The sequence below is a fragment of the Vicugna pacos genome, chromosome 11, assembly GCF_048564905.1.
Source record: "Vicugna pacos chromosome 11, VicPac4, whole genome shotgun sequence".
In the NCBI taxonomy this organism is placed as follows: Eukaryota; Metazoa; Chordata; class Mammalia; order Artiodactyla; family Camelidae; genus Vicugna; species Vicugna pacos.
The window spans coordinates 91,970,158-91,983,552 of NC_132997.1; the positions used below are offsets into that span (position 1 = coordinate 91,970,158).

The 13,395-nt window shown below is 43.1% G+C and overlaps 1 protein-coding gene across 1 annotated transcript in view; it reads left to right on the top strand.

Annotated features, from left to right (window-relative positions):
• Positions 1-638: 638 nt before the first annotated feature.
• Positions 639-13,395, top strand: part of PLPP4 (phospholipid phosphatase 4) — a 291,237-nt gene continuing 278,480 nt past the window's right edge. The window contains exons 1-2 of the mRNA XM_072972002.1: positions 639-890; positions 1,739-1,847. The gene's annotated coding sequence lies outside the window, so the exon portion shown is untranslated. The remainder of the gene's footprint in view (positions 891-1,738; positions 1,848-13,395) is intronic.

The following is a 13,395-nucleotide window of genomic DNA, read 5'->3' on the forward strand; positions in this document are numbered from 1 at the left end:
CCCGCTGACCTCCTCTGATCAGCCCCAGGGCAACCTCAGGGGAGCCCATACATGTACCTTTCTGGCAGGCAGTGGAAATGGATTCTGCCTAAGCCAGTATTCCTGTCCCTCTGCTGGATGACAAGCGCCTCATAGAAATCTCAGGTGCTTCTCCTTAATTGACATCTTTGTCTCTGCAGTCAGGGATTCCGGCTGAACAGAAGGTGGTTTGGTTTAAATCTTTCCTGCACACCCTAATTGAGTCTCCCCCTGAGATGCCTCTCACGCCAGCCATCCCCCAGGGCTTGCTCTGAGTTGTCTCTCATCAAAAATGTCCCATCCTGTGTCTTCCTCCCTATTCCCATCCCTCCCTCCTGGTTCATAGCCTCTTAAGCAGGGAGCTTGCCGACCCGGAGTTGTAGTGTTGTGTGAGTGTGTAGCCTTAAGTGAGTAGGCCGTGGGGCCCAGGCCGAAGTTCACAATAGCTTGCGCCTGGTAAGGGGTAAATGTACGCATGCGCTAGTAGCGTGAGTCAGCACTATGAACACCACGCATGCGCCAGTAGCGTGAGTCAGCACTAAGAACACCACGCATGCGCCAGTAGCGTGAGTCGGCATTATGAACACCACGCATGCGCCACTAGCATCATAAAAGGACAAGTGCGTACACCTGAGCACCGCCGCAGCCTCGGGCACCACCCGCTTGTACTGCAGTAAAGTGCAGTTTTGCTCCTTGTCGGCTCCTCCCGCCTTCTTCCAGTTGGGCAGCCCATCTCCTCGGGTCCCTCTCCAGCCTCCCTCGGCTGACAAGCATGTTGTAGACCCTCCTGGAGACCTAAAATCTTTCCCCGGTGAAGTGAGGCCAGTGGTGAGAATTTCAGACCATAGTGACTGCTGGAAAAATCTTCTGGGGTGGGTAGAATTCTGTGGCATCTGCCTGCCTCCCCAAACATGTATTGCCTACTTTGTAGAGCTGCTTAGATAGCCATCTCAGCAATGCGTGTCCAAAGCTGAATTTCTGATCTTCAACTCCAAACCTGGTCTTCCTACTGTCGTCCTTTCTTGTTCTTAGCACCCCTCTCTCTTTACCGTTTGTATCAAGTCCATCAACAAGTCTCCTCTAAAACGTGTCAAATCTTCCAGTTTCACTGCTGCCACTGTCACAGGCCACCGTCAGCCACACAATTGGTCTCCCTACTTATGCTCTTGACCCTCACTCATCCATTCCCTCTACTCAGCAGCTAATCATTCAAAAAACTTGAATTAGATAATATTCCCCCTGCTTATAAGCCTTTCATGGCTTTCCAAAGCACGTAGGGCAAAACCTCAACTTCTTACCGTGGCCTGCGAGGCCTGCGGCACCCGGCCCCAGGCCACCCCTCCATCCTGGGCTGGCCCGGCTCTTCCTCACTCTCCCCTCTTGCTCTCCTCTCCCCACACTGGCCTCATTTTAGTTATGATGCCAAGACCTTTGCATGTATTGTTCCCTCTGCTGTATGGGAGGCAAAGGGCCCCCAGAGATATTTATGCTCTAATTTCTATAAGCTATGATGTATTTTGTTGCATGGTCACAGGGACTTTGCAGGTGTCATTAATGCTCCAGACCACAAAATGGGGAGGGTAGCCTCTCTCATCCAGGTGCATCCAGTTTAATCACGTGAGCCCTTAATAGCAGAGGACTTTCGTTGGAGGCAGGAAGGATGCAGTAGAGGAAGTCAGAGAGAGTGGAAGTGTGAGAAGGATTCTGTGCTGCTTTTAAGGACGAGGGGGGCAACCGGACGAGGAATGCGGACAGCCTAAGAAGCCGAGATAGGCTCCCGGCCGATGACCGACAGGGAGACGAAAACTCAGTCCTCCAGCCACAAGCAGGTAAGTTCTTCTGAGAACCTGAGTGAGTTTAGCAGCCAAGTCTACACCCGGAGCCTTCAGGTAAGAGCCCAGCCGCTGATGCCTGGATTCGGGCCTTATAAGACCTGGAGCAGAGAAACCAGAGGATGTGCTAGATTCTGACCTATAGAACTGGGAGATGATAAATTTGTGTTTTGAGTTTGTGATCATTTGGACGGCAGCAACAGAAAACTAACCAGCCCAGACTGTTCTCTCCTTTCTGTTGCTGCTTTCCTGGCTGGCCAGTTCTCATGCTTTAGGTGCCACTATTTTCTGATTAGCCCGTCTAACGTAGGCTATCCTGTTCTTATTTTTCTTAACATTTGAACACACTTGGCCTTTTTTTTTCCCCCCACACTTGGCCTTATATACTTGATGAGGCAGTTTGGTGCAGGAGAGGGTTGCAGGTTGCAGTGAGGTGCTCACGTGTGCCCTGGACCTGCAGGGTACAAACTCTAGCTCATCCTATTTGTGTGATCATGGCTGAGTTGTTAACATTTCTATGCCTTAATTTTCCTATCTGTAAAATGGGCATAATAACACTAGCTTAGCGGGTTGCTGTGAGAATTACATGAGTAAATATCATAAAGCATGCTAAATGGTACTTGGCACAGAGCAGGCTCCAATTACTGTAGTTTTAACTATTTATTTGTTTAATGGCCTTCTAGACCCAGGATTGGCAGCCTACTGCCTGCAGGCCAAATCCAGCCACCACTTGCTTTTGTAAATTTTAGAGACACAGCTGTGGCCATTCACTTAGATACTAGCTTTGTTTACATGTAGAACTTTCTGGCTGCTAAGCTGTGACCACACGGCCTGGAAAGCCTAAATTATTTGTCCTTCCACAGAAAAAGTCTGGTCTAGACTAAGTGCAGAGGGTTGGGGCCACCTGTGTTCTGTTTATCTCTGTAGGCTCAGTTCTCAGCACACGACCTGGCACACAGTAGGTGCAGCAGGTTGAGATGATAAAGGTGAACTATGGGATAAGCCAGGAGACCCTAAAGGAAGGCGGGGTGGTCCTTGCTGCAGCACCACGCAGAGTCCTGCTGCTTCAGAACCCGCGGCTCCCCTCAGTCATTCCTCTGCCCCTGCTCTTTCCCAGCCTCATTAATGCTCTCCTGCTAGGGGCTTTAGGTTTTAACATTGTGCCATGTTTACTTTCTAAATTAAAGCTGCTTTGTGGCTGTAGTTAATAGGCTCGGCATCTGTCAGCCATTTGTCTCCAGGATCTGTACCTGAGTTGGACAGTCTGAGATGTTTCAGACATCACAGCGTCAAACTGGCCAGGTCAAAACGTGGTTGGAGCCGTGGAACACAGTGCGTTACTGCAACTCTGATATGAGCTCTAAATTGCCCCTTAAGGAGCTTTCAGCTTCCCCTTTAGAGGCCCGCATGCAGCACCAGCCTTCGCCTGTGCTGCTGGGAAGTTGCCACGTGCCTGAAGCCTTCATCAATCTCATCAGCGCCTTTCTTGCAGCTGTGCTTTCGGGGCTCATGTGCGGCCATCCATCACGATACGTTCATGTTTCTCTTCTCACACGCTTTAATTATCCCATGGGGGCTTTTAGAGTTTTTAATGATCAAATATATTATACTTGCAGGGAAATCAGGTTACCTTTTCATGAGGTGAAAAGACAGAGCTGATTACTAATTGAGCTGTTTGTTTGCCACCAGGATCGGCTGTATATATCAGTAACAGCCTGGTCAGTGTGGGGAGGAAGAGGCTGGGAAGGCCTCCTTCTCGAGCATTCCCCCATGGATGCTGGAAAATCTGCCACTGGTTAAAAATTCCCCTGCACAGTCTGCTTCAGGGCCATTCTTTTTTTATCTTAATGCACTTATTTCTTCAACTGATAATAAAGTTCAAAATTCTGAGCTTCCTTCTTGAGTGATTTGGGCAGGTTGAGAGCAGAGCTGTGTGTGTGTGTTGGGGGGGGTCCTTAAGGATGGAGACTATGGTTGGGAGATCAGGGAGGGAGGAAAGGAGGGGTGGGAGCCTGCTCTACAACTTTTTTTTTTTTTAATGTTTTACTTTAGGGTCAGCCTAATTGTGTAATCATAGGGGGCTGGTGGTGTTTTTAGGAGGTGAGAACCCAAACACCTGTGTTTGTGCCAGTCACCGGGGAAGATCCAGGCATCCACTTCGGCCTTGAGATGGCTTTGGTGCATCTCGGCCTCCTCTCACCTAGTAGACCAGGTGAGCTGAAGGTGGGCAGGGGGACTTCCACCTTTTCTTACCCAGGTCACCAAGCGAGACGCCTCCCTCTAGGAAGGGAGGCAGAGCTTTAACTTTTCCTGTTGGCTTACCCTTTCTTTGCTTCTCAGCCTTGGCAAGGATACTAGATCTTGCTGAGTTGATGGCCATGGGTGGGTGAGGTTGCAGTATTAGAAGCTCAACTTGAAAACCTTCACTAACCAAGCTCAGAGCCCTTAAAGCCTTCGCAGATACCCCCTAACTACTTCATGTAAGTGAATGTTGTCCTCTAACATAGATAAATCCACTCAGACCTGCAGTGCATCAGTTTATCTTTATGGGCATTAAAATAGTATTTACTTCATTTTGGGGTTGTATAAATTAAATAAGCTAATACCGAGAAAGAGCTGAGAACAGTATCTGACCCATCGTAAGTGTTCAATAAATGTTAGCCCTACTGCTTTTATTGTGAGTCCACCTACTTCTGTAGAATTTGCTATCTTTTCATTTCATATTATGAACATTTCTCCACGTGTTTGCATTTTTGGTAGTTAAAATATTTCAGTTGACTATTTTAAGTTAAATTTCTCATTCTGAGAAGAATTTTGAAAATTATTTTAAACCATTGCAGAGATTTTAAAAACATTTCAATATGGTGGATTTTTAGAGGTAAAATTACTGCATGAAAGTGTTTTTTGCCAACTTGTTCTTCTAAATGTAGTGTATGAGAATATCTGTCTGACCTTCCTTGCTGACACCCACAAAAATTAAAAAAACAAGTATTGCAAAACTGGGTGACAAAATGGTTTTCTTATAGTCTTAATGTGCATTTATTATAACTGCTATATTACATCATTCCAAAGTTTATTAGTTTTATTTCTTTCTGTGTCTTAGATATTTATGTGCTTTGCTCATTTTTCTACTGTTTTTTCTCAACTTAGAGGAATGCTTTCCATATTATACATTTTATGTATTTACATGTTGTAAATTTTAATCCTTTGCGGTTATTCTCTCTTCATCGTCTAGTATTTTGATGCTGCTTTATAGGATCTTTTATTGTCAAGAAGTTTTAACATTTTATATGAGCGAATAAGTCAGTCTTTTTCCTTTATAGTTTCTAGGTACTGTGTGTTTTGTTAACTCTGCCAAGGTCATAAAAGCATTGGTCTAGAGTTTCTCGTATCTTTATAAGCCATCTGAATTTTGTGCTTGCGTAGTGTGAGGTAAGTGTATTCTGTTTTTTTATGAGTGGATATTTGACTTGTCTAGTAATAGTTACTGAATTACCTGTTTTATCTCCTTTGATCTGAAGAGCCGCCTGTATCTGACATGAAATTCCCGTGTATGGATCTGCTCATGATCTGTCACTTAGTTTCATAATCTGTCTATTGCTGTCGTAGAATTATACAATCATATTTGCTGTAACTTTTTAGCACGTGATAAAGGAATTGCCTTCATTGTTTTTAAAAACTATTTTCTTGGAAATTTTTGACATGAATTTTAGTATTAGCTTGACATAATTCTTGGGATTTTGACTGGAATTGCTTTGAATTCATAGATAAATTTTTGAGCTAAAATCTTATTTATTAAACCTTTTTATTCAGGATCATTGTAAGTCTTTCTTCTAGTAAAATCTTACAGTTTTATTCATTTTTCTCTTATATATTTCCTGGTAAATTTATTCCTAGATAATCTGACAGTTTGGAATGGAATCTTTCTCCATGAAATTTCCAATTACCGTCCTAGTGACTTTGTTGGCCTTAGATATAGCCACTTTTCTGAAGTCTTCTTTGGTTCTAATGATTGGAATTAGTTCTAATAGTCATTGATTCCCCTGGATTTTCTAATTTGATGAACACATTGTCTCAATTATGACATCTCTTTTTCCAATAGTTACAGCTCTTTTTTCAATTCTTCATACATTGACAGGGATTGCTAGTAGTACTGAATAATTTGTGGATTTTGGGGGTTCTTCTAGTTTCTTGAGTCAAGTGCTTAGTTCATTTCCCTTTAATCTTTCCTGGCTTCTAACAAATACTATATATTTAAGCTAGAAATGTTTCTTAATGTATTTGGCTGCATCCCCTGGGTTTTGATATGTAGTGTTTTCATTTTTATTCATTTCTAAATAGTTTATAATTTCATTTTGACAGCCATCTTAACCAAGAATTATTTAAAAGGGTTTAAAAATTCTAAGAAAGATTTGTCATTATTGTTTATTTTTATTGCTTTGGGATCAGGCAAAGTAGATTGTATAAATTTTAGTGTGGGGACTTTTTTTTTTCCCTAATGGCTTATGTGCTATTTGTTTTTATGTGACAAATTACTCTCCAAACTTGGTAGCTTTAAACAGTGAACAGTTACTATCTCAGTTTCTGACAGTCAGGAATCTAGAAACAATTTACCTGGGTGATTCTGCCTCAGGACCTCTGCCAAGGGTTCAGCAAGCTGTTGGTGGGTCTCTAGGCATCTGAGGATTCCACTGGGGTTGGGAGAGCAGCTTCCTGGGTTCACTTTACACGGCTTTCGGCAGGAGGTCTCGGTTCCTCACCAGGTGGGCTTCACCATATAGTAGCTGGCTTCTCAGGAGGAGTGATCAGAGAGTGAGAGCAATACGAGGCATGACCTAGTCCCTGGGTCACACACCATCACATTGGTTTTATTCTGTTCATCAGAAGGGAATCACTAAGTTCAGCCCATACTCAGTGGGAAGGGACCACAAGGGTGAGGTTCCTGGGAGGTGAGGCTCACTGGGGTCCATATTGAAGGCTGCCTGCCAAGCCAGGTTCATGGTCAGTTTTTGGTACTGCTTCATGTGGTTTGAAAAGGATGTTTTTGTCCCTGTTGGGATCTATGCTACGTAGATCTGTTGGATCTAACTTGCCAGTTGTGTTAAGTCCTCAGAATTGTTTCTCATTTTTTTCTTGCTTCGTTAACTGATTTTGGTCAGGGATAAGGGTCTGTCTTGATGACTATTCCATGTGCACTTACAGATTGTGCATTCTACAGTTGGGTGGGATGTTCCAGAAATGTCAGTGAGGTGGAGTTGTTATCTGGTGTATTCAAGTCTTTTGTATCCTTAGTGATTTTTATGTCTTTTTTTTTTTCCATCAGTTACTGAGAGGAAAATGGCAAAATCTCCAACTATGATTGTGGATTTATTTTTCCCTTTAGTTCTATCAATTTTTGCTACATGTGTTTTGAAGCTCTATTATTAGGTGTGTCATATTTAGAATTATGTCTTGCTAAATTGGCTGCCTTATTATGAAATGATTCTCATTTTCTCTGTAATATTCCTTGCCTTCTTTGTCTGATTCTGATACCCACTTGTTTGCATGGCATATCTTTTTTCATCTTATTTTCTACCTGTCTGCACTAAAAAAATTTAAATCCCTTACAGCATGTGGTTAGGGCTTGCTTTTTTTAATCCAGACTGATAATTTTTGCCTTTTAATTTTAATGTTTAAGATCAGTTGACTTTAGAAACAGATGTATTAAAATCTCCCACTGATTGTTGAATTGCCAGTTTCTTCTCTAGCAAATCTTGCTTTACGTATTTCAAAGCTAAGTAGTTATGTACCTTTTTGAGCTAGAAACTATACTGTCCAGGCCTGGTATGGTAGCTCCACAAAGTCAGTAGGAACTTAGGCTTCATCTAGCTTTCTCCTCCACCAGCCTCAGGATGTGACCCTCATCCTCATGAACATGAGATGGTTGCCAGAGCTCCACCCATTACATCCAGTTCTTATGCATGAAGAAGGGAAAAGGTGAGGAGTTTAAAAAAAAAAAAAGTGCGTACTAATCTTACCCAGTGATTTCCACTTAAATGTCAGTGCCCAGAACATGACCACTTTAGCCACATGGAGGTCAGGAAATGATCTGTCATAGCTGCGCATGTGGCAGGTACACCATTCCCTTTCTTCACGGCTGCTCTCAGCTTCCAGCCTGAGGCCTAACATTACTGCCGTTGTAGATCAGCCTCTGCAGGGTGACCCAGATTCACTTCTTAGGTTTCCTGGTAGTGGCAGGTGGGCATCTGTTGCCCCTGAGCCTGTGCTCCGTGAGGCTGGCCTTCCTGCTCCTGTTCTGGTCCCAGCAGCTGGTATATTTCAGTTCTAAGCAGCTCCCCTCCCTTTACTCATGTTTCTGGATGAGTTTAGTGTCTCCTGCTTTCTCTCTACCAGTAACTCATCATACTCTCCAGCGGTGATGGATCCACTCCTGTGGTGTTTTCCTTCTGTGCTTTTCTGGACATACTCTTTTAAAAATACAGTTGATATAATTTTAAAGAATTTTGGAAGTAAACTCCTACTTGGATGGTTTACTTCTGCTTGCTCCATCCCACCTAACCAGTCGTCATATGGATTTTTACATGGTCTTCCATAATTTTTTCTTGCTGTCGTGAAAGAGAAGCTTATGTTTTATATAGGGGAGCTATTAACTTTTGACTAGTTTTCATACAGTTATTTACAGACTTTTATATTATTACCTGGTTTTTCAGATAGCTTCTTGGGTTTTCTAAAGAGAGAATCACAACTTCTGCAAATTTTACTCTTCCTTTTTACTACCTGTATCTCTTATGTGTTTCGATGTTTTAAATAGTTTTTTCTTAAGTGGAAGCGCATCCACTACTAGTGTGATGTGAGGTTACTATTGTTTAACTTAAATTAGAGCAAAATCATGTGAGGCCCAGAGACTGAACTTCCCTCGTCTTAACTCAGGAAATATTTACTAAAACCTGCTCTCTCCCTCCATGAATAAGAATGACTGCTCATCTGTTTCTTCTACTTCATTAAAAAAAAAAAGTTTTGTATAGGAGTGTTACTGTGGATCTTGTTGGAAATCAGTTGTTTTAGTACTTGAAGACTTGCTCTTAAGGAGCGAAGTGAATGCTGGTGGCAGCCAAGACTCCTTTCAGGCAAGACTGTCAGGTTTGAAGGGTTCTGCCTTCACTACAGCTCAGTTCTTAGTTCTGTGCTTAGAACATTATGGCAGCCAGATTATGCTTGGCTTTCAGGTTGGGAAGGGAATGAGAAAGTTTCAGTTCTTCTTAATACCAACAGTGACAACACCTCCCACCCCCTCTCCCCAGCCCCAACACACACAACAACAATAGCACCACCAACAAACACAGTGGGAGAGCTTTTAAAGTGTCATGAGGGGAAATGGACATACCTGAGTAGGAAGTTGTGTCAGTTGTTGACTAATGGTTTCTCAGCTCCAAATTCATCCTTTTTGCCTGCTCTGTGAAAATGGAGCTGGGCCCTTTAACAATTTTTCCTGAGTTGACACTGAAATTTTGGCGGTTGAGGGTGCCTGGGAAACATTTTAGAAGGAAAGGATTTTGTCTCCTGTGTCTGGTGTGCGTGTGTGGCTGGCTCTCTGCACAACTTTCTGCAGCATCACCCTGTAGTGTTTGCAGCTCCGCCATGCTCAGCTCTTTTGTGCACAGTGGCTTCTCCAGGTACTCCTCTTGCCTTTTTTTTTTTTTTCTTTTTAGCAAAGTGCTTCTAACTCCTGTAGGACTCACAGCCAGTAGCATTCAGCAGCCAGCAGCTTCCCCCAGCATCACTTCCTCAACCAGGAGTGCCTTTAGTGAGGCACTGCCCTGTGAATGGTTTTTCTAGCACCCTGGAAGACAGTCTCCAGTGTCTTCTGTGCCATCCAGTGAGCCACAGTTGTCCTTTCTAAGGTCAGATCTCAGCTCTGGGTTGAGCTGCTAGATGCTCTGCCTCGGCTCTCGAGGTGGTGGCCTCTCCCTGTATCTGCTAGTCCTATATTCTTTAAAGTCCTTTTCCCTTCTTATTAGCTGGTCTCTTGTAGATCGAATCTGCTTTTATAGTTAATACTTCTTTATATTAACCTTTTACTATTCAAACTGCAGTGTGGTTTCTCTCTCCTGATTATACTCAGACCATTGAATCTCTGATTATTGTAAAACATCTCTGGTCATTTGAAAAAGGAAGAGAAAAATGGCAAAAGCATGAAATGAGAAGAAAATGAAGAATTGGCCTCTTTATTTCTCCAGAAAGTCAGCTTCTGAATTTAAGTCATTTATCACAGGATACTGTTAGTCACTTTTTTTAAAAAAAAATTCAGATCTGCAGTTGAAAGCAAAACAAAGTGCCAGCCAGAAGTCTGCCCCTGCTTTCCGCCTCGGCTCTCGGCTCTTCCCAGACCCCCAGATTTCTGTCTCTAGCTGATTATTCTTCTAGGCATCTGCCCCACATCACCAGTCTCCTCTGGGAAACTTGACAGTTGATGCAAAACCGTGATCTGGGTTCAAGTCTTGACTTGGCCACTCACTCCCTATGTAGCATTGGCCTCAGTTATTCTGTCTATAAAAGGGGATAATATACCCATCTCACGGAGCTTCCATGACAGTTACATGAGCTGGTATGCGTCAAGGATTTACAATGCTGTTGACCTGTGGCAAGCTCTGAATAAAAGTGATACTGTGATTCTTTTAGTGTCAGACATTTTTCATCCAAAATCAGCAAGTCGTCATATTTACTCTCCTTGAATTTGTATTGTTTTTGATTAATGACCCCAGTCATTTGAACCTAAAAATACAGTGTCTGCTTTCTGTCTCTGTCTTCCCTACTCAGTTAGCCTCCAAGCCAGAACATTCTTTTCAGCACCTCTCCCGTGCTTCCTTCCTTACTGTTCCCACCTTCACCAGCCTGGCTTACGCCTGATCTATTTCAGCAGACTTCCCCTGGGTGCCCGTCTTGTGTTCCCTGCCCCCCCACCCCCTGCAGTTTGTACAGTTCAGGGACACTCATCTTTCTAAATCGTCCCTTGCTCAGCCATCTCGTTTGTTTCCCCGTTGCCTCAAGGAAACTATGTAGACTCTTTAGCTTGGCGTCCAAGGTCCTGATTCACGTTCCGACTCCAACTTGCATCCCTAATTACTTCTCTACCTAAATCTATTCTGGAGGAAAATTCTGCTTTCTGCTTCTCCACGAAGGCATTGCACTTTTTCGTAAGCTATCTCCTCTTTCTCCCCAGCCAGATGGGAAAGTCCTCTTCCTGCCACCTCCTTCCCGTCTCCTGTCCTTTCCTGTTCCTGCGCATTCTGTCATACTCAGCCACAGCCCACCAGTCCCCTGACCACCAGGGAGGAGAAGGATTGTTCATCCACTGTTCTGCTTTCAGCGGAGAGCCTTTTACACAGCCGTCCTGTTTTCCCGACAAGTTTCACAGAACATTCAGCAGAGATGTGCAGACCTTTGACAGCAGAAACAAGGTTTTCAACTTTGTGTCTTGCACGGTGCCTCACCCATTTTTGGCGTGCTATACAGATTAGGTTGAATTAAAATGTTCTCTACATCACATTGATTTTTTTTTAACCATCTGATTGAAACACTGCTTCCCTCAGTATTTATTAGTGATTCAATAATTTCATCTGCTATCCTTCAGCACCACTTCTGACAGTTTTGGATGAAAGTGTAAAGTTGGGAAAAATCGTTCCTGTTTTTGTTTTTTCCCTTTTGTGAATTAGGAAACGTTGCTAACACTAGCAGCATTTTAGTCTGAATCACAGAATACCTGGGCTCTAAAAGGCAAAATTTGACAGTCGCTAGTGGAGGTACAGATTTTTTAAAAAGGGGGATTGATAACTTGCAAAGAATGTAGTTATAGTTTATGACATGAAATGAAATGGTATCAAAGAATTTCAGACTTGTGGCAGCAGTCCGTTGAATTCCTGAAGAGACATTTGTGGAGTTGCATCTGGAGGGCTTTGTGTTTGCATCCAGTCTATTTACTTAAGTTTTGCGTCTCCATGGTTACCATCTATAAATATGAAAAGCATCATTTGTGAATGAGAAGTAGTTCCAAGGGCCAGCATTTTGAGCAATATGACTGCAGGCAGTCAGAGAGGGTTTCGGGCTCCTGCTGGCTGTGAATGCATCCCAATTAAAAGTATTCTTGGTCATTATCTCAGAACAGATACGGCCTGGGGCAAATCCCGGCTCCCATCAGGCCTTTGAACCTGCTGTTAGTCTCACTTCCCATGTTGATCTTTGCCTTCTGGTAGGAATAGGATGGTACCTGCAGTGATTTTGATTAACATTATTTTATCACCAGATTGATGTTACTTTAACACCAGATAACTTCCAAATTAAGTTTTGTTAGGAGCTTATAGATTTTCGTAGAGAAGTCTAGATACGAGTGATGATTTGGCAAATCCACACCAGGCTCCATAATTTTTGATATAAATGGCTTCTGTACTCAGTACCAACTATGATGCTGACAACTGGCTTCAGAAAAGTCCTTTAAATTATATGGAGATTCAGCAAAAACAAAAAACAATAAAAACAGATACTCTGGTCAAAATCTCGGCAGATTGTGTTTGTTTACTGGAGCACCTAGCACCACGGTGAGCCCTTCGCTTCCACCCAAAGCAGAACCCAAAACCAGCAGAGGGGAGCGAACAAGCAAGGCTCCAGGCACACTTCTCTGCTGTACGGCTTTTTGTGCATTACCATTGAACGTATATCTGTGGAGACTGGAGTTACAGATATAAATGGAAAGATTTCGGGGAAAAGCTTTCTAAAACCTTGATGAGCCAGGAGAAGAAGGCATTTCTAGCGGCCATTTGAAATTCTGAAGTACAGACAGATTGATCATAATTATGAAATTCAAGCATACAAGCTGTCAGAGATGGATTCTGAATTATGACTTAAGTCACATCTACACTGATGAGAACACATAAAACACTCAAACTTGCAGTCTGGGTGTGAGGACTGCTTCAGATGAATGGCTCCCCTGAGGGAGGTGCTTGAGCTCCAGGACTCTTGGTGTTCAGCCCTGTCCTGTGACATCTTCACCAGTTAACTGTGTAGGATGAGAGTTACTTTATAACAACTCATTAATTTCTTTGCCCATTCCTTGCTGAGCTGGGTGCTGGAGATACAGAGATGAGTAAAATGTGGCTCCTGCCTTCCTGTAACACATGTCTAGTGGGGAAGATGGGTACAGAGGTGTGTCACTAGAGCACAGTGCTGTAAATGTTGAAGGTGTGTACCAAGAGCCACTGGAGTACAGAGAAGTGATCAAAGAGGACTTCCCAGAGGAGGTGGCACTTAAGGAGGTGACATTAAGTCAGCAGTTGCCTAGGGACTGCCATGAGATTAGATGAAAATTAAGTAACAAGGTGTAGGTGTGTAGAAATCATTTGAATTTATAGAATTGTCACTGTAGAGGCTATTTCTTCATTTTATAGAGAGGGAAAGTGACTCTGATTTATCCAAAGTCACAAAGGCAATCAATCTCAAAACCCTAATAAGACCCTTCTCTCCATATTCTGTGCTTAGGAATTCAGTAAAATAG